The sequence below is a fragment of the Strix aluco genome, chromosome Z (assembly GCF_031877795.1).
Source record: "Strix aluco isolate bStrAlu1 chromosome Z, bStrAlu1.hap1, whole genome shotgun sequence".
Classification (NCBI taxonomy): domain Eukaryota; kingdom Metazoa; phylum Chordata; class Aves; order Strigiformes; family Strigidae; genus Strix; species Strix aluco.
Genome location: NC_133971.1, coordinates 43,736,437 through 43,756,500, shown reverse-complemented (window position 1 = coordinate 43,756,500; position 20,064 = coordinate 43,736,437). Strand labels below are relative to the sequence as shown.

Below are 20,064 nucleotides of genomic sequence, written 5' to 3'. Positions count from 1 at the left end.
CGGTCCCGGGGAGGGCTGGGAGGTACCGGAGGCGGTCCCGGGGTGGGCTGGGAGGCAAGGGGGTCGGTCCCGGGGCGGGCTGGGAGGCACCGAGGGCGGTCCCGGGGCGGGCAGCGCCGTCGGGATCCGGTCCCGGGGCGGAGAGCGAGGCACCGGGGTTCCGTGCCGGGGCCGGCAGCGCCGTCCGGGTCCGGTCCCCGGGCGGGGAGCGAGGTACCGGCGGCCGGTCCCGTGGCGGGGTGGGAGGCACGGTGGTCGATCCTGGGGCGTGCTGGGAGACACCGGGGGCGGTCCCGGGGAGGGCTGGGAGGCACCGGGGGCGGTCCCGGGGCGGGCAGCGCCGCCGAGGTTCGGACCCTGCAGCGCGGCACCGGAGGCCGGTCCTGGGGCGGGCAGTGCGGCACCGGGGTTCCGTGCCGGGGCCGGCAGCGCCGTCCGGGTCCGGTCCCGGGGCGGGCAGCGAGGTACCGGCGGCCGGTGCCGCGGCGGGCTGGGAGGCACGGGGGTCGGTCGTGGGGCGGGCTGGGAGGCACCGGGGGCGGTCCCGGGGAGGGCTGGGAGGCACCGGGGGCGGTCCCGGGGCGGGCAGCGCCGCCGAGGTTCGGACCCTGCAGCGCGGCACCGGAGGCCGGTCCCGGGGCGGGCAGCGAGGTACCGGCGGCCGGTCCCGCGGCGGTCTGGGAGATAGCGGGGGTCGGTCCCGGGGCGGGCTGGGAGGCACCGGGGGCGGTCCCGGGGAGGGCTGGGAGGCACCGGAGGCGGTCCCGGGGCGGGCTGGGAGGCACCGGGGGCGGTCCCGGGGCGGGCTGGGAGGCACCGGGGGCGGTCCCGGGGCGGGCAGCGCCGTCGGGATCCGGTCCCGGGGCGGAGAGCGAGGCACCGGGGTTCCGTGCCGGGGCCGGCAGCGCCGTCCGGGTCCGGTCCCGGTCCCCGGGCGGGGAGCGAGGTACCGGCGGCCGGTCCCGTGGCGGGCTGGGAGGCACGGGGGTCGGTCCTGGGGAGGGCTGGGAGGCACCGGGGGCGGTCCCGGGGCGGGCAGAGCCGTCGGGATCCGGTCCCGGAGCGGGCAGCGCGGCACCGGGGTTCCGTGCCGGGGCCGGCAGCGCCGTCCGGGTCCGGTCCCGGGGCGGGCAGCGAGGTACCGGCGGCCGGTCCCGTGGCGGGCTGGGAGGCACGGGGGTCGGTCCTGGGGCGGGCTGAGAGGCACCGGGGGCGGTCCCGGGGAGGGCTGGGAGGTACCGGGGGCGGTCCCGGGGCGGGCAGCGCCGTCGGGATCCGGTCCCGGGGCGGAGAGCGAGGCACCGGGGTTCCGTGCCGGGGCCGGCAGCGCCGTCCGGGTCCGGTCCCGGTCCCCGGGCGGGGAGCGAGGTACCGGCGGCCGGTCCCGTGGCGGGCTGGGAGGCACGGGGGTCGGTCTTGGGGCGTGCTGGGAGGCACCGGGGGCGGTCCCGGGGAGGGCTGGGAGGCACCGGGCGCGGTCCCAGGGAGGGCTGGGAGGCACCGGGTGCGGTCCCGGGGAGTGCTCGAAGGCACCGGGGGCGGTCCCGGGGAGGGCTCGGAGGCACAGGGGGCGGTCCCGGGGAGGGCTGGGAGGCACCGGGGGCGGTCCCCGGGAGGGCTCGGAGGCACCGGGGGCGGTCCCGGGGAGGGCTGGGAGGCACCGGGGGCGGTCCCGGGGAGGGCTGGGAGGCACCGGGGGCGGTCCCGGGGCGGGCAGCGCGGCACTGGGGTTCCGTGCCGGGGCCTGCAGCGCCGTCCGGGTCCGGTCCCGGGGCGGGCAGCGAGGTACCGGCGGCCGGTCCCGCGACGGGATGGGAGGAACAGGGGTCGGTCCTGGGGCGTGCTGGGAGGTACCGGGGGCGGTCCCGGGGAGGGCTGGGAGGCACCGCGGGCGGTCCCGGGGCTGGCAGCGCCGCCGAGGTTCGGACCCTGCAGCAGGGCACCGGAGGCCGGTCTCGGGGCGGGCAGCGCGGCACCGGGGTTCCGTGCCGGGGCCGGCAGCGCCGTCCGGGTCCGGTCCCGGGGCGGGAGCGAGGTACCGGCGGCCGGTGCCGCGGCGGGCTGGGAGGCACGGGGGTCAGTCCTGGGGAGGGCTCGGAGGCACCGGGGGCGGTCCCGGAGCGGGCAGCGCCGCCGAGGTTCGGACCCTGCAGCGCGGCACCGGAGGCCGGTCCCGGGGCGGGCAGCGCGGCACCGGGGTTCCGTGCCGGGGCCGGCAGCGCCGTCCGGGTCCGGTCCCGGGGCGGGCAGCGAGGTACCGGCGGCCGGTCCCGCGGCGGTGTGGGAGATAGCGGGGGTCGGTCCTGGGTCGTGCTGGGAGGCACCGGGGGCGGTCCCGGGGAGGGCTGGGAGGCACCGGGGGCGGTCCCGGAGGGGGCTGGGAGGTACCGGGGGCGGTGCCGGGGAGGGCTGGGAGGCACCGGGGGCGGTCCCGGAGCGGGTAGCGCCGCCGAGGTTAGGACCCTGCAGCGCGGCACCGGAGGCCGTCCCGGGGCGGGCAGCGAGGTACCGGCGGCCGGTCCCGCGGCTGTCTGGGAGATAGCGGGGGTCGGTCCCGGGGAGGGCTTGGAGGCACCGGGGGCGGTCCCTGGGCGGGCAGCGCCGCGGCATTGTTGCAGTTTATCTTGATCTGATTTCTGATACCTCTGATTCGCCTTTAAAGAGCAGTTTCCCTCACTTCTAAACATACGAATTTAGTTACTGGATTTTTCTGTCTCATGTTGCAATCGTATTTTCTGATTGCTCCTAGTCAGGCTTTATTTCCTTGTAAAGCTTTTAAAAAGGCTTTGTTGGGACATACATTTCTTTTTTTGTGGGAGTGGGAACATGTCCTATTAAAAATCCATAATTCCCATAAAATATCCAGCCTGACAAGACACTTGTTATATTTGTAAGAAATTCCCTGAGATCTGGGTGAATTTTTCTTCTGTAGTCATAACATGCTCTCACCTAGGAGCAAGTCTAGCTGCCCCATATACTACTGCTATCTTAATTTGGAATATTGCTCACCTGAAGTATATAGGTTGAGCACCAAAGAGAATTTGAAAGTCATCTTTATGTCCTTAGGAGCTTCAGTGGGAAGGTGGAGGTTAAGCAGAATGAGTAGGAGTAAGTGCAGTGATATAACCCTGGCAGAGTTGGAAGACAAAAGTATTGGGGATCAGTGCTGCAGCCTTAATGGAAGCCATGGAAAACTTCTGTTGACAGTTAGATATGTTCAAAGGACAAGAGATCCAGGCCTTTAGAATGTGGGCTCATCTAAGCAGGTTAAGTACAACACTGAAAGGAGCAGACTGTAAGGGTGATAGAACTGCTCAAGAAACAGAATTTGTGGGATGGCATTCGTGTAATGCAACTAGAAACTCAAAGTATAGGAAATACAGAAATCTGTTGGTGCGTGAGGTGGCAGCCCTCTTGTAGGTTGTCAAGCTAGTGAAACTTGGTGTTCCTGCAATCCAAAGAAGGGTTAGACTCTAAAGTGCCTCCTTTGTACTCTAGCTGGAAACTGGTCTGAGCAGTGACTCTGAGCAGAGGATAGGCTGGGGGAGTACTGTGCTCAGGAGACCTATAGGGAAGTGCAACAGGTGTATTTTGGAAGTGCCAGTAGAGGATTAAAAAATACTGAAGACTTTATTCTTTGTTTTCTGAGTAGGTTTTAGTGGACACATCTGTTCTTGTCCAAGATCAGTTGTTTGGCCAGAAATCAGCAACATCATCACTACTCAGTCACACTAAAATGCCAATCTCAAGGAAAAGAGTTACTGCCCCATGGGACAGGAGCTTAGAAGATGTGATCAAAGATGACAATGACAGGGAGGAACAGCATATGTCAAGAGAAGAAGCAGTGCAGAAATCTGTAGAAAATCTGTAGAAAAAAAAGAGGGTATGGTATGTGTCAGGGCTATGTTAAGAATTAGCGTAGCATGGAGTCTTGAAGCAAGGTATTATTCTGGTTTTCCCAATCTCTCACCTTTTTTTTTTTTTTTTTTTTTTTCTGATCACCCTTATTCTATCTAAATCCAGCATTAAGAACTAAAAGTGGGATTACTCATCCTGTGGTGCCTGTTGTGGGAAAACTGTATAATATGTCTGAATATAGACTAAGCAGTAAGAATTGCAGATTTGGCTTTCTCTCCTCCTCCTGTCGATGCACAGCAAATATTACCTGCTTTTAGCAATACAAGACTGTTCCTCTGTATTCTATGCACAAGAAAACGCTGAAAACTGTTCCTTAAGCAAATTTAGTCACTTCTAGGGAAGATGAGGAGGGAACAGAGGGCTAGAAACTGTTTTATGGAGGTTTCATTAATATTGCCCCAAAAATGAGCATCTGGAAAACAAGATCCAGTTTCTGTGGAGCTTAAGCCTGTTTAAGACAACTTCAACAATTCTTGTAATAAAATGGATGTTCTTTACAAATGTCTGCTCTGTGCAAACTTAAAAATTGCTGTGTTAGTACCAAAGAGATATTTTGATCTACTCATAAATCTTCCTGTTTATGAATAAGCTAATAAAAGAACTGGAAGAGCTTTTTTCAGGTGCAAGAGTAAAGTGGTGTTGTAGTGTTTGAGGAATGAGAAAAACCTCACTTCTGGGAAACCATTTCTTTATGAAAAACTTAATAACAATGGTAATTCTAGATGCTGCTGAGTCTCATAGAAGAGTTGAACAAACTTTTTGCTGAAAAGAAGAATAAGTTACTGCTGTAATTACAAATTCGTGAAGAGGTGACACAGGAATTTGCCCGATATTTTGCTGAGCAGGAAATATATTTCAAGTAAGTTAGCTTTAAGTGGTTTTTAAAGTTAACGATTAAAAAAAAATGAAATTAAATTCACTTATTTCTTAAATCTGTCTCTTGGCTATAAGAGACCACACTCTTCTGCTAGACTTACTGCCTCTGTTAATAGATCAGTTTCTGTTTGGACTATGAGTTCAGGAAAAATACTGTGTAGGAAAGGCTTTGATTCTGGGGGGGATGGAGGGGGGGTGTGTGTAATCTGTCAGCAGTGTTCCTGCAGAGCTTTCCCTAACAGAAGAGCTTTGATAGGATGTCTGTAGAAAGAGTGACACTTGCACATTCTTTGGTTACTGCAGTCTTAGTGCTACTTCAAATGGGTATTCTGGCTCAAGAAGCTTAGAAACAATGCTTGTAGTTAGGTGTCAGCCATAATCTGTGTATATATGTCTCCCCCTCATTCTTCGGGAGTGTGTGTGCAGGAAATAGACTTCTGTTTTGGTGTAGGAACACCATTTTGTGTATTGTTCTATTGTGCCAAAATAAAGAAAAAAACATCTTTGTTTATAAGCAGCTGTACTAATAACTTCTTAGCAGCTCATGCTAGCTAGCTTTTATCTGACTTATTTTTCCTACTATAGTGAGTGCCTTTCTTACAAATGAGAACGGCTTGAAGAAGATGCTGACACACGCCTGGAAATCTTCAAGGAACTTGTAGATGGTTATCTTGAAGACATGGATGAAGAAAATAAACTAAAGGATCAGCCTTGCAGTGAACAAGCTGGACCTCTGGTGTTTTTATCCCCCTGATAACATCCCTTTCACTAACTACCTGTTATGGTGATGGTACGTCTCAAGAATTAGAAGAATGGTTTCAAGGAATTGCATGCTGTGTAACTGTATCCTCAGCAAGATATATTTATCATGTTAAATAGGAGTAGTTGCTGTGCCTCGGATATGCATTTAGGAATCTTTGGGGTTTTCTGCATTTCTGCAACACAAAGTGAAAATTACTGTGTACAAAGAAGCTGGGGGAAAAGCTGCAATTGTGCTATAAACTGTTGCATTAAGTGCATATTTAAGGTATTTGAAGCTGAATTCTTAGGCCCCATATATGGACTGTACTGGAGTGGTCCCAGAGACTTTTTTCCTCTTTAGGTTATTGTAGCTACAACTGAAGCAATGACAATTGTATAGACACTTAAGCATAACTAAACCCTTAAGTTGAGGCTGGTTCTTGTGAGTTTGGAACCCTTTTTTTTTAAAAAACAAGGAGGAAAGATATAAAGTCAATGTTTTAAGTACAACTTAATTTGATAAGTTACCACAAACTTATTTGACCTCACAAACTTTTACTGATATTTGAAAATTTCGGATGTATTCATTTTAAAACTGTTTGCTTGCTGTGTTCATTCAGTGTTCTCATTGGGTAAAAATGCTAGCTTTTATATTAAAATTGGAGGGGATGCTTTTGTGGTGCTATAAAAGGGAATGTGATGATGGGCCATTAAATGCTTTAAAAATAAAGTATCTGTTCCTTGATGCTGGAGACTTCTGTGTGAAGGTAGACAGAAACTGGCAATCCAATTGCCTATGAACCCACAAGATGGCTTTGAAGTCAGAATTAACTGTACTTAGATGTTTGAGGACATAATGGTCTTCCAAATTTTCAGTAGAAGTAGTGGATATTGTGTAATTATTTCTATTTCTAAAAGGATATAAATTATCTTTCAGAATGAAGAATATGGCATCGGGCCAGGCACCTACATTGATCTTGAGGGCATTACTGATTCTCTGCAGAATGATGTCATTGATATCAAAAAGCAGGCAGAAGAAACACAGACACGTGGTGTCTCTAGAGGACCCACAGGAAGCTATAGGTTGGCTTGCAAAACAGCTGGGCAAAACTACCACTGAACTAACTCAGACCAAAGGAAAGCTGACAAAGAAAACCAATGAACTAATCAAAATTGAAGAGGAGTTGACACAGAAAACCAAAGGTGAGCTCTGTGTGTGTGTGATGTGAAAGAAAAAAGAAATGACTACTGTAAAATAGTAGTTGAGCATTGTAAAATCCAGTTGAGCAGGATTTTGGAACCAAATCATATGTATAGAGGTGATAATAATTGTTTTGTGTATGTTCAGGTTGAACAATTGCACAGGCCTTGATTATTTAATTTTTAAGACAAAACTTAAAACTGTCAGTTGAAGACTTCTGAATTGTGAGGTAACACGTCAACATTATTTATTCGTGATTTCATGGTTATATTATGATCCCAGCACTTTACATTTTGCTGATGCAGTGTTTTCAGGTATTCTGTGGAACACTGATAGATAAAAGTAGCAATACCTCATAGTATGATTTCAGCAGAAGTCTCTTGACATGATCTATATTTTATATGGGTTGCAGGGCCCAATTCTATTCAAAAAACCCTAAACTTTTGAAATGTGTCCTGCAAGTTGAAGCCAACACAAAAATAAATGAGTCTATTCAAAAGCTACTAAAGGACCAGGAGATCTGGAAAAATGGATTACTGAGTAGAATATGTAATGGCTGGTTATTTGATGCAGGGTTCTTTTCCTGTTACAGACTCTGAAATGCAGATGATTAAATCGGATGAGTCTGCTGAGCAGCTTAAAGAACCAACTGAGGTAACTTTCTCAAAAAAAACTTGTGCAGAATTACTTGCTTTAATACAAAATTTCGGTAGCTTAAAATGCTGTTGTAGTACGTTTCTAGCTTTTTTTATATCAAGTTTAGCTTAACTGATCTTGCTTCTAAATGCATCGTATAGTTCAAGAATTTAACATTGACTGAACTACTTTCTTTTCTAAGAAAATGAATACGCAGAATAAAAGGATTCAAGAACTAATAGATATTGTGGAGCAAAAAGATGATGTTCCCATGAGACTGCAAGATTTGATATCCCGTTTAGAAAAAAACATGAAAGACTATGTAAGTCTGAGACATCTTAATTTTCTGTTTACAAAAAAAATCTAAATCTGTGCTTATAATGGACTTGACTATTTTGGAAAATTGAAATTTTCTGTAAGTAATGGCTTCTTTCTTGAAATGGCAGCAGGTGAAGTTGGCAATGAAACTGAAGTTACAGCAGAATGTGTGTGGAGGTGCGTGTGGAAAATAGGACTTTTGGAAGCAGTGATCTGGAGTTATTATTGGAGGACTGTCGATGAGACTATGAAGAGCCACTCTAAAGAGAAAAAAAACCCCAACACTCAAACTGGGAGGACTTTAGCAGTGGGAGGAGAGGGATTATGTCACTGTCTTTTTATTTTTGCCTGAATGGAAGAGGAAGGAAAGGAGGTTTTGCTGCAGCAAAAGGTCAGATTTAATTGAAGTTAGAAGTTAATGTGAGAAGGACAGTGATTGTGTAAATTGCCAACAAAAATCAGTGTGTTCCCCCTACTACCACCATGCACACGAACTTTTTAAGGCAGAGCAATAATATGAACGTGTTGAGTAGAGTTTGAACTAAGAGTGGATGGCCAGGGTATCTCTGCTTTTGATGCGATCAATAAAACTTGCAGCTGGCTAGTCTGCTGCTAGCTGCTGAATGCCAAAAGACTGGCTTGGCTACATGTATACAGGTTAGAAAAAAATCAAAACATGCAGTTAGGTGGTTTTTTGAGCCTGATGCCCAGTAACCTGAAACGTAGTTCTGAGAACATTTTAAATTAAACTTAGGCAGCACTCTGATCCCTTTTTCTCTTCCACTGTGAACTTAAGGCTTTGACCATACTTAATCTTCTGTTCCCTCTCTGCCTCCGAGCACCTTAGCTTTTCAGTAGCAGGAATGCTCAGGGTGATGGCAGTTGTGATGACTGCTTCCTATCACTGCTCCTTCCAAGAGAAAGGCTCCAGCTCTGTCCAGCGTTTCTATGAGATTCTGTGGCATGAAACTTAAAACGTGACCACAAACCTCAAGTCTGTTCTACAGATTATTTGTTTTTAATGAATTACTTAGATGAGTGATTGGTCCTTGGCAACCAGCATGGCTTGCCACTTGTGTCATCTTGTGAGTAAAGAAACTTCATTCTTAGTCAAATATATAGTCTAAAGTATATATGACAGAACTGACTAGGCTTTCAAATTGCATCAGATCTGTCATGATAAAAATGATCTGTGGCTTTGCTGAAGGAGGTTAAAACTCCCAGCTCTACCAACCATGACAAGAAAGTGGTGAACTTGTAGAGCTGACCATTGGCCCTTTGAGCAAATCATGAATTTCCTCAGCTCTTTCGACACTGGATACTTCAGGTGGTAAACTCGTTTTGCATTTTGTAGTTTCCTAGTCTCTTGCTCTACTTTCTGTACAGTGCAAAACATTGTGCTTATTACTGTCTGAAGGTGTACCTGCTTTTTGCTTGAGTAACTGATCTGTAACTGACTTGTTCTTCTGACAACCCCTATACAGGTTACCCAGATAGATTTGTAAAAATATTTGCATCTAAAGGATTACTAAGGCTTTTAAGTGCTCACTTGGTAAAACTTCAAAGTAATTGATCTTATTTTAACACAGGACAACACTGTAACTACCATAAAAAGAAAACTCGCAGAAAAAAACTCAAAGGAAGTGATTGAAAGCAGCCAATTCAAGGATTGTGAGGAGACTGTATTGGAAGTGGGAAGAAAACGTTGCTCTGAAAGTAAGCCTATTGTGGAAAAAGAGCCACCTGCAGAGAAAGGTAAAATTTCTACCATCACTCACAGGGGGCCTTCCAAAAAAACTTGATTACTATTCCAGAACAGAAGCGAAAAATTGTGAAGTGTAAACGTTATGTTGTGAGGAGAAAATCTACTATGTTAAACTGTAAATCAAAGTAACTGTTATGTAAATATCACTTTTGCAGAAGGTCCTATACTGCTCACTCCTAAATGCTTAAAATAAACGTTAGTTTTTAGACTCTCCTTTCTGCTGCTTTTTCTCATCTGTTAATGTACTTGCAGACTCAGCTGTAGTTCTTAATTTCTTAACAATTGTTTTTGGACTAAACTTGCTGTTGCTGGACTTCTGGGAGAGTAGCATCCCCTGCTCAAGTTTTATTAAAATTGCCTACGCAAGCGTCAACGGTGTCAGCGAGTTACTGATTGTTCAGTCATACAGCACGGACTGTGAAACTTGATGTTTCATGCTGTATGCGTGCTGTGAACACACCAGCTTTGCTGAAGGTGACGGTGCTGGCAAAGGAGAAAAGCTTTTCACTTGAATGGAAGTAAAATTATTTTAAGTCCACAGATACATATTTTGTGCAGCTCTCACGTTTGCACTTCCAATCTGTTTTGCTTTCCTTGCTTTATCTGTGAGCTTACCAGTCTTTTTAGAATGAGGTGAATAAACCAGCTACAGTTGAAGACCTTCAAGCATGAAGGTGAAACTTAAAAGGACACCACTACTTACGTTATCCATTTCATTAAAGTCTATTAATTGGTGAGATTGAGCTTTATGGGACTGACTTGTGCAAAATGGTATTTGTAAGATCTTCAGGACAGAGCTGGGCTCCAGTTTCTCGTAGAACTATGGAAAGCATATGCCAGAGGAGAATGAAAGATCTTCCCTTTGTATCCCTCACTTTCTTGCCTTCTTCCTGCAGAATAGGTGCAAGTAAGAAGATCTTCCAGGCAATTGTTTGGGTGAGGATAGGATAGAAAAAGAGAATAAGGTTAAAAATGGGGATCAGAAAATATCTATCTCCATAAAGAGGGATAAAATATGTTACAAGGAGACTTGTCAAGTTCACATGATCACAGAAAACTGAGGATACAGATGGTGAATAAACTGAATGCTGGACTGTCATTCATCACTGCAGTGAAAGAACAAGGGAATGCTCAATCTAGAAGATCAGTTTAAGTTTATGGAACACAGCACTTCATGCCATGGGTAGTGAACTTCTAGTATTTGTTGCCCTAGGAGGTGAGAGAGACAGATAATTCTCAGATTCCAGGAGTGGTTAGACAAGCTAACGGCCAACAGGTTCATACATAGATACTGACAGGGTTAAGCAGGGATTTACTGTCTCATGTTCCTCCAACATTCCCAGGTGTTCTATGTCAGAAAAGGTTTGTGGAAAGTGGCTGGGCCTGCCAACAGCAGCAAAAGGAGGCAAAATATTAGGCTAGGTCAACTGATGGTGTGTCATCCAGTAGGGCACTTCTGATGTCTGTGCAGCTTGTTCAAAAACGTGTCATTTGAAGTCTGTCTTAAGAAAAGCTTCTGTCTGTACCAGATGCATTTCTGATTTGTCTCTACCTTTTTTGGCTGGGATGAATACTGGATCCTAGCATGACCATTTGATAGTGCCAGCTATATAAATGTTACAGGAAGGGGGTGAGAACTGAAGCTGATGTAGACTCTTTGATATATTATACAGTAGTAGGTTTCTTATCTCATGACTGAAACTTGTTTAAACAAGCAAAAAACAGAGAAGTGATAGCTCTTCTCAAACAAGAAGTTAGTTAACAGTGCCAATTAATGACAGCACTGAGATTTTCTTTTTATTGGGAAGAGCAGGCTCTTCAGTCATGTTAAATATGTTTGATATGTGGCTGTTGAGAATATAAGGCATCTAATTTAAAAACTGAGTTACTAGATGCTCTGTAATGATGAAACTTATATATACTTACATTTAACCGTTCTTGTTAAACATACTTGGTACAATAGAAAAATGAGCACAGGTACATTGTGATGGCTTTGTTGTAGAATTTAGACATGCTAGTGGCCTATGACCAAAGCTTATTTTGTGAGAAGATAGGTTATCTTGTCTTGAGGTTCAGGTTTTTGTAGTCTTCTCTAGGACTTGCCTCCCATGTTTTGGGATGGGATTTCTTCCTTTCTTAGTACTTCCTACATAAGAAGCTTCTGCACTGAATATCATGCATCTTCTTGCACTAGTATTTATCCTGCTTTGCTACGTGATTGTGGTTGTCAGTACAAAGCATCTCGATCACCTCTGAATCCTCTTATGAATGATCATACTCTTCTCACTATAGCTGTTGGGCAAAACTCTGCTACTTTTTGTATCTTGGCACCTTAGATCGCAAAATATGTCTTAAGACATCTCAGCACCTCTCCGTTTTAGTGAAGTATGTTAAATTCATGTCCAGTGTGAGGAGTTTGTAGTATTTTGTCTGATATGTTTTCTTGAGACCACACAACTAGGCTTTCAGAGAAAACCATCTCCCAATTCCAATTTTTTCATCCTGTAGTATTTAGAAGCATGGCTTTACAAGCCAAAGTAAAGCTGCTGTTTCCTCTGACCTAGCAGGAACACTTGATACATCTAATTAGAACAGAAAAGAAAGGGTACAGAAAAGCAGGAGGAAAAAAGTGTCCTGTAGAATTTGATCCCTCTAAAAATAATCAAAAACCAAAACCTGAATTGAGATGGAAACCACTATTGCTAATGCTTCGGTATGACTTTTTGTTAGTGACTCTATAAAACTTGTTGGATCTGTTCAGAGGATGTTTCCATGCAGTACACATGTACCCGTGTGCTTAATGCTCCCAAAGCGAGATGACTGCCAAACTCCACCTTACTGTAGTTGCAGTACTCACAGAAATCTATAGTATCACTTTGGAGTACATAGCTGTGATGACCTAAACCTTTAGTGATAGTCAGGCTTGATTTTAATACTAAAACATACATGCATGTTACTAAATGGACACAGCTGGATTCTAAAACAGTGGAAAATACAGCTGGAGTCAATTTTGAAGGTGGTGAAATGCATATGATTTTACTTCAGGGAAAAAACAGTCTTAAGCTAATAAAATGTTTATGGAAATTTGGGATCGTGATGGAATGTTGTAGATCTTTCTGGGAGAACCTTACATGCAACACATTAGGTGTGGGCATAAGTTCTCCTGAAAAAACTGAAAAAAGAGAAGAAAGTCCCAAACACTAAGCAAAAAACTTGTGCTGGATTTTTAGCTTAATTTTTAAAGTAAGGGCATATTGAGTATGAATGAAAATTCTCAGGAAAGTATACAATACCATTGCTTTTCTAAGTGTAAAATGGGTGATTGGCTGTATTAAAAGGATTGTTGAACCAGTGGAAGTGGAAACTAGACATAACTGTGACCATTATCTGGCTCATAGATATTACTACATATTAGTAAAACTAGCTAGATTTTTCTATAGTGGTGCAGAGTAGAAGGCTGGAACAGAGCCATGGCAAAATGTTCTTTAAGGCTCCTGAACACCTCTTGCTGCAAACCACGTCTATAAGCCTAAGAGGCACCTACTGCATTTTAAACTGTTCAGAGGGGCTTTACTTCAAGACTTCAAAAAGCCATGTGATATAAGGGTGTGGCTTTCAGATGGTGACCATTTTCCACATAGTAATTGCTATTTGGCAGTGCTAGTGACTTGTACTACTGATTTTAATCATCCTGAACTGTTGTTTTGGGTTTGGTTTGTTTTTTGGGGTTTTTTTTTTTTTTTAGGAGGTATGAAGGAGAGTTGGGAAGGTGACTCTCTGGATCAAAAGAGAACTGAATATGTGAAAGCAAATAATACTGAGAACTATGCAGAAATACTAGCACTGAAGGAAAGAACTGAAACCTTGGAAGGGCAGCTAGCTGCACTTGAAGAACAATGCAGAATAGAAAAAAACAAAAAAGAGTTCAGTGGGCAAATAGAAAACTTGAATCTCAAGCTCTCTGCTTCTGAAGAAAGGGCTTCTGGCTTAGGTGAAGAACTTCAGCAGTGTTGAGCTGACCATCAGGAGATTGTTTCTGAATTGGGCAAACAGAAAACTATCAATAGGGAACAAGAAGAAAAGATTATTCAGCTAAATAATGAAGTAGAAGGTGCTAAACAAAATATAATTTATAAAGTGCCACTAATTAAAACAATGCAGTCCAAAGTAGATGAGTTGTATAAATGTCAGTTAGAGTCTTACACTACGGATATTGATTCAGTTGATCTAAAGGATTCCTTAGACTCTCAGAAAGATGAACTGGAGAGAGCTCAAATGAGTCCTGTGTGCATGGAGTCCCAAACTGCTTCTACAGCAGCTCTGGGACAGGAGAGCTCCTTTCATTGCAGTGTTGAAAGCATTTGGGAAGAATGCAAAAACATTATTAAGGCTTCTTCACAAAAAAGTCAGCAGATTCAAGAACTACTTCGACAAGGTGAAGACTTAAAGAAGGGACTTGATGATGCTGAGAATTGCAATAAACAACTAAAAATAAAGCTAAATGAGACTGCAAATCGAGATCATCAGTCCACAAAGGAAAAAGATCTTATGAGTCAGTTACAAGAGCACATCCAGAAGAAAACCCAGGATTTTGAAAAACAGGCTGCAGAAGATCACAGAGTAATTGCAGAGTTTGAAGAGGAAGTTACCAGCTCCAAGGGAAAAATAAGAGAGCTTGAATGCTTCTTGGAGGCTTTTAGAGCTAAAGATGACAGCATAGCAAAGTTAGAAGAAGTACTTAAAGAAAAAGAATCTATTATTTTAAATCTGGAAAGTAATACAGTAGCTCTGCAAGAGGAATGTGCCAATTTAGACAAAAAACTGAAAGAATTAAATGATCAGGAAGCAAATCTAAAGGAGGAAGTTGTGCAGTTGATGAACAGCTTGCAGAACATGAAACACACTCTTTAAGAAAAAGAGAAAAACGAGGATGAGCAAATACAATCTATAGAATTGTAAGTAAATAATGAGATAATTCCTAGCCCTTTGAGAATGGACTCAAGTTAAAACTACCCTCTGTGAACATCAATTTATTTTGACATAACACATCTTCATGTTTGTCAACTTTATTAACCAAACTGCTTAAGAACTTTTAATGCACTACTTGATTTCTATATTTGCATATTTTGCTAGCTATGTTTTCCTCACCTGTTTCTGTATTCTTTCAGAAATATAGCTCTAAATCATGCAGAACTATTGTAGGGGGAAACAGGAAATGATGAATTATTTGGGGATTTCTAACAGTATTATGTTACATACCCTTTTTGGAGGAAATGACATAGTTTAATGTTATATGCTGTCACTCATATAAAAGCAGGCAATGTTTTCTTTAGAAAGGACTGAATGGTAAAAAGGAAAAGAAGAAAGGAAAAAAAAGCCTAGTAATTAAACAGTAAACAGCCGGTTTTGGTAATAGCTATTCTAGGTGAACACAGTATACTATAAGAACTTGAAGGAATAATGGGTGTAGGAGAGTAGAACTTCCCCAGCCCCCTCTAGTTTTTAAATCTTTAAGAAATAAGAGATTAAATGTATCTGTGAGATTATATTTGCTATGTGGCAAGGAAATTGCAATCATGTAAAAATAGCTTTAAGATGCTGTGTAGCCCTTCTGACTAGGGTTTCTTTAGTTCTGATATCTGTGGGCACGTGCATGTACTCTGAAATACAATTTAGCATGAAGGTCTGGGGAACTTTGAAAGGTTTTCCTTTTGTGAGACCTTATTTTGCATTGTTAATTATAGAATTTAAGAAATCTTCTATTAGGTAATTGCGAAGTAAAAATCCAAGGTAACTTACTGTAAGCTTTTTAAAATAAATATGACCATTTAAAAATAAACCCATTAAACTTCTTAATGACTTTATAGCACTTAATAACAACGGGACTTGTTACAATATTGTTGTTTTTTCTACTTTCTTTTGATTTTTATTTATTTTGATCCTTACAAGGTCTGGGATGTAAATATCAAGTTTATACTTAATTGATATTAACCTTGTCCCTTTTGTTACTGTGTAAGGACACCTAGTGGTAGAAATGGTTAGTCTACTGTGCTTAGAAAAAAGAATTTAAAAAAATTGCACTGTTCAAGAGTGAATCTGAGCGGTTTGTTACTTCAGGATCATATAATATGTAGCTGAAATCCAAAATTGTAATGCTTGTCATTTAGCTGATAGATCTGGGATTCTATCCATGAATAAAACCAGCCATCGAAGAGCCTGAGTTAATGTGTAAAAGCTGTTTCTTTGAGATGTGTAACACTAATGTTATTTATGTCTCTTAATTTCTAACACAAGGCTACGTAAAGATCTTTCTGAGAGCTCTGCCCTTGTACAGAGCTTGAAAAAGGATTTGCAGAGGAAAGAGGAAGAATATGCAGATTTGAAAGAGAAACTTTCTGATGCCAAGAAACAAATTCAGCAAGTACAAAACCAGGTTTGTAACCCTAGGGCAAATGTTTCTTCTGCAAGTTTGTTTGGGGTTCTGTTAGTAAAACCTGTTTTCACAAGTCCCAAGCTACAGCTGTTAAAAGTGATTCATAACAAGGCTGTGTTCAGCCATCCATTTAGAGTAAGAGTGAATCTAAAGTTACATTGCCATTGAGCTGTGAGCTAAAGATAAGGTGTCAAAACATGGATTAGTACTGATATTGAAGGGGGGAAGTAAATTTTATTAATACACTTGAAAAAGGCTTGTCAAAAGTAGGTTAACCTGGTTATGGAGGAGGACTTTGTAATCATCATAACAACAGTAGCCTTCTGTTGTTATTTGTGCTGACTTCAAAGCCTCAGAATTCAGACTTTTGGAAAATACTCATCTCTGGGAGGAAAAGATGGATTAATTGGAAAAGGAAAGCGCAAAATTCTAGAGACTTTTTAAAATCTGAGATGTTTTCTGTTATTTCGGGGAAAATTTACTAATGTTGATTGTTAGTATTTAGTTATTAAGCAGTAGAATTTCTTAGAACCTCATGGGATATCACAAGAACTTAGAATCCAGAAGACTATTGCAAGAGTTTGGGCTTGAAAGTGGAGCCTTAAAAAAGTGTTAATGTCTTCCCCAGCAGCGTAACATTTCAGGACTTTTTCCCTACTCAACATGCAGTGTATAATCCTTTGGGAAGTAGCAAGGAGTGGATGGGATCGCATGTCAGGAAACACTTTTTTTTTAAAGGACAACTGAATTTGTAGTTCGATTAGGCTATTTCCTGTTGGTTTGGTTTTGGTGGTGTGGTTTGTTGTTTTTCATTTTTTTCCTGCCAAACTTAATACTCTATTCTATGGTGAAAATTGTTCCCTAGGCAGGATGTACAGCATAGTGCACTTCTAGCCCCTGAAATTTAGCAAAGATGCTTGCGAAGATTTGATTCTTGATGAAAGTATTTTTTTACTTAGATAACCTGCAGAGATTGTAAAAGGCTTATAGCTAAATGTTAGCTTTGCTTGCTGTCTTTATGCATTGTTACAGGTGTGTAGAATGCAATCTGAGGAGAAATCCCTGAGGAACAAAGTTAATGAACTTCAGAAAGTTAAAAACCAGTTTAGTAAAGAATTAGAGATCAAACAGCGCACAACCCTGCAATTTAAAAAGGTATTCTATTTTTTTAAATTTTACTTGCTTTTAATTTTTTTAAGTAATCCAGTAATGGGGCAAATTTTCCAACCAACAGGAGAAAGCTTACAGAAATAGGGGTAAAAACAAGAGTATCCAGATGAAATTAGTCTTAATGGATGAATGAAAGATGTTTAAAGAACTTCTCACTGCAGGACCTTGGCAAATTGTTTTAAATCGAGTAATCTGCCTAGTAAATACATACTTAATACCTGCAGATACCCTGATTCTGATTAGTGACGCTTAGATATGTTAATAGTAATGTCTTCTAAACACTTTTTTAGTCAGCTTGAATGCTCCTTTCACTACATGAAAAACTTACTTATTCTTGACTGTTTGTCTTTAAATACTTCATTTAATACTTACTGAGGCTCAGAATGAAAAGCTACTAATATGTAGCATGTATATTTGTTTCTTTCAATATGTTTTTGACATGTTTTCTTTAATTCGCTTTCAATGTGATATTTAGAAGCAGCCGAATAATGAGAAGCTGGAATAAATCTCCAAACAGTATGAGAAAGTGTGTAAAGGTCAGAAAAAGCCCTTACTGCGCCATTTTTTGGGTGTGGAATGGCAACATAATGAGTTGTGATGTTATCTAATTTGGAGAGTCTTGCATATTTATATTTTAAAATACTGAGAAAATCCAACCTGGGCATTAAAATGTTACAGTCAGGAACTAATTTTTATTGAATCATTATTAGCAGGAATATTTGAAAGCAAAGAAACAGCCTCAGAATAAGAAACATAAGCCCCAAAGAAAGACTAGATTTGCTATCAGTGTTAACTTACTCGATATTGGTATTTATTTGCCACTTTAGTTGGCCATGTTAACAACATCAAACACTGAAACATGAACTAGCACAATAACCGTTTCTGCAGGTTTGATAAACACTCAGCAGTTGAACAATAGTTAGTTTTTCATATAACACAACCCTTAGCCTGACGTTAACACTGAAATGCTCACCTAAATCAAGTGGATGAGAATCACTTCAGAATTCTGGATTTGGAAAGTTCTGTAGAGATACTCTTTTTCTTTCTAATAGAGCTTTAGATCTCAGGAAATGGGGGAAATTGCTTGTGATGAAGGCACTTTGGGAGAGAATGGTGGGAACTAGGATGGGGGCTCATCTGTAAATTTATTTTCAGATCTGTGTGTGTTGAGGTTTGAGCTCAGCCGGCAGCCAGTCGCCACGTGGCAGCCGTTCACCTCCCCCGTCCCCTCCCCAGTGAAATAGGGGAGGGACAAAAAGAAGAAAATTCGTAGGTTGAATAAAAAGAAAGAATTTACTAAACATAACAAGAAAACAACAGTAACAGTAGTGAGTCCAAAAAGCGGGTAAAATGCAGCAGTGGCTTACCGAGCGCAGCGACCGCCCCCCGCCCCCAGCAGCACCCAACCTCACCCAAAACATGAAAACGGCAGCAAGGAGGCAAAATTGTTTTGGATGTATTGTGATAGCTGCTTTAAATCTCTGTTTTGATTTGTTGAGTGTTATTTAGGCATTAATTTTATATACTACATAACAAACTTCTAACAGTTAAAGGCTTCTGTTGTCCCTTTGTGGTCATAGCTGATTAATCCAAGTAACTTCAGTAGAAGGATGTGAATGTGGTCAAATATGCATTTAAAACTGTGTGTTATATAACCTCATTTTGTGTACTGACTAGAACTGGAAGCATGGAAGCAGAATTATAGAGAGCTGAATAACCAGAGCAATAGTGACTGGCGGCAAAAGATGAGCAACACCGTGGAAAAAAGCATAGATGAAAATGAGGAATTAATAAAGCTGCAAAAAGAACTGAAGGTAAAACATGGTGATGTAATTCATGCTTAGGTTTAAAACCATAACTTTTCTTCAAGAGCTAGGGCATGATGTGGCAAGTTCTTACACCGGTGAAGGAAACCTCCTCTAAAAACTGCAGTGCGTCAGTGCAGCAAAGTCTGGATGCAGTGTCTTTGTAATACACAGCATCACTGATGCCCCACAGTGGAGTGCACCCTTCACTGTGGTGTGCTGCCATGGACGGTGCTTCTCTAGCTGGGCTCCTCTTACAGCTGTCCTGAACAGATGTCAGGAGCTGGATTGTTTCAAACCTTTTTCCCATCAGTTGCTTGGGCAAATAAATTGGACACTTTAAAGATCTTGTGCTTGCTGTGTGATCTGTAAGCCCTTCCCGTTAGGCTGAGGGTTTACCTCTTAATTCTCCTTAGATTAGAAAGTAGCCTTTTTTCCCAGGCGGCTTTTCAGGTGCCTTCTCTCTTGTGTGGGAGAATGTCTGACAAGAGGTTTGATTGTGGTGGAGAAGGAGGCAAAGTTGCTGTGGATTGAAGTGACATTCCTGGTTACATACTATCTCTGTTTCCCATTCAAATTGTGCTGCATTTTTTGCTTTTCAGTCTTGAAGTAGGTTTCCTAACATGACCTGCAAGGCAGTATAAAAGATTGGGAATTTGTAAGTAAAAAGGGTCTTTTTGCCATTACCTTTGGTGTAACTTCAATAGTGTTTGTGACTTACCCAGAGCATTTTTAGAGGAAAAATAGTCTGTTCCCTGAAGACATGCCAGTCTGAATAATAAATTCTGAAAACTGCTAAACAATTGTTTTAAATGGAAAAAAACAAACGAGAATGTAATACTTGCACTTGGGAATATGCTGGAGTAAAACTGTGCTAGTATTTCTGTTATCTTTTTGAAACTAATGTGTTTAACGGTAATTTGGATTTTAAGACTTCTTTTTGTGTCGCTTAATCTCTGCCTATGGCTTTATTTCTGGTTCCACTAAAATAGGAGAATGAGGCAAAGTATCAAACTGATAGAAAGAACTGGCCGGAGGAGAAAATGAGACTCATAAGTCAAGTGAAAGAAGCTGAGAGCCATTGCAACAGAGAAATGAGAAAATTTGTGGAAAACGTTGGTAGAGCAACAAGCAGAAATTGTAAGTGACTGGAGGTCTCAGCAGAGTCCTCTAGCGTAAGTCTTTAGTACAGAGCAGATCT

General features: G+C 43.3%; 1 long non-coding RNA gene and 1 pseudogene across 1 annotated transcript in view; one reads left to right on the top strand and one right to left on the bottom strand.

Moving 5' to 3' along the window:
• LOC141918269 (uncharacterized) overlaps positions 1–20,064 on the bottom strand; it is a 495,882-nt gene that overhangs the window by 286,806 nt on the left and 189,012 nt on the right. The window lies entirely within an intron of this gene.
• LOC141918451 (uncharacterized) overlaps positions 1–20,064 on the top strand; it is a 186,108-nt pseudogene that overhangs the window by 6,083 nt on the left and 159,961 nt on the right.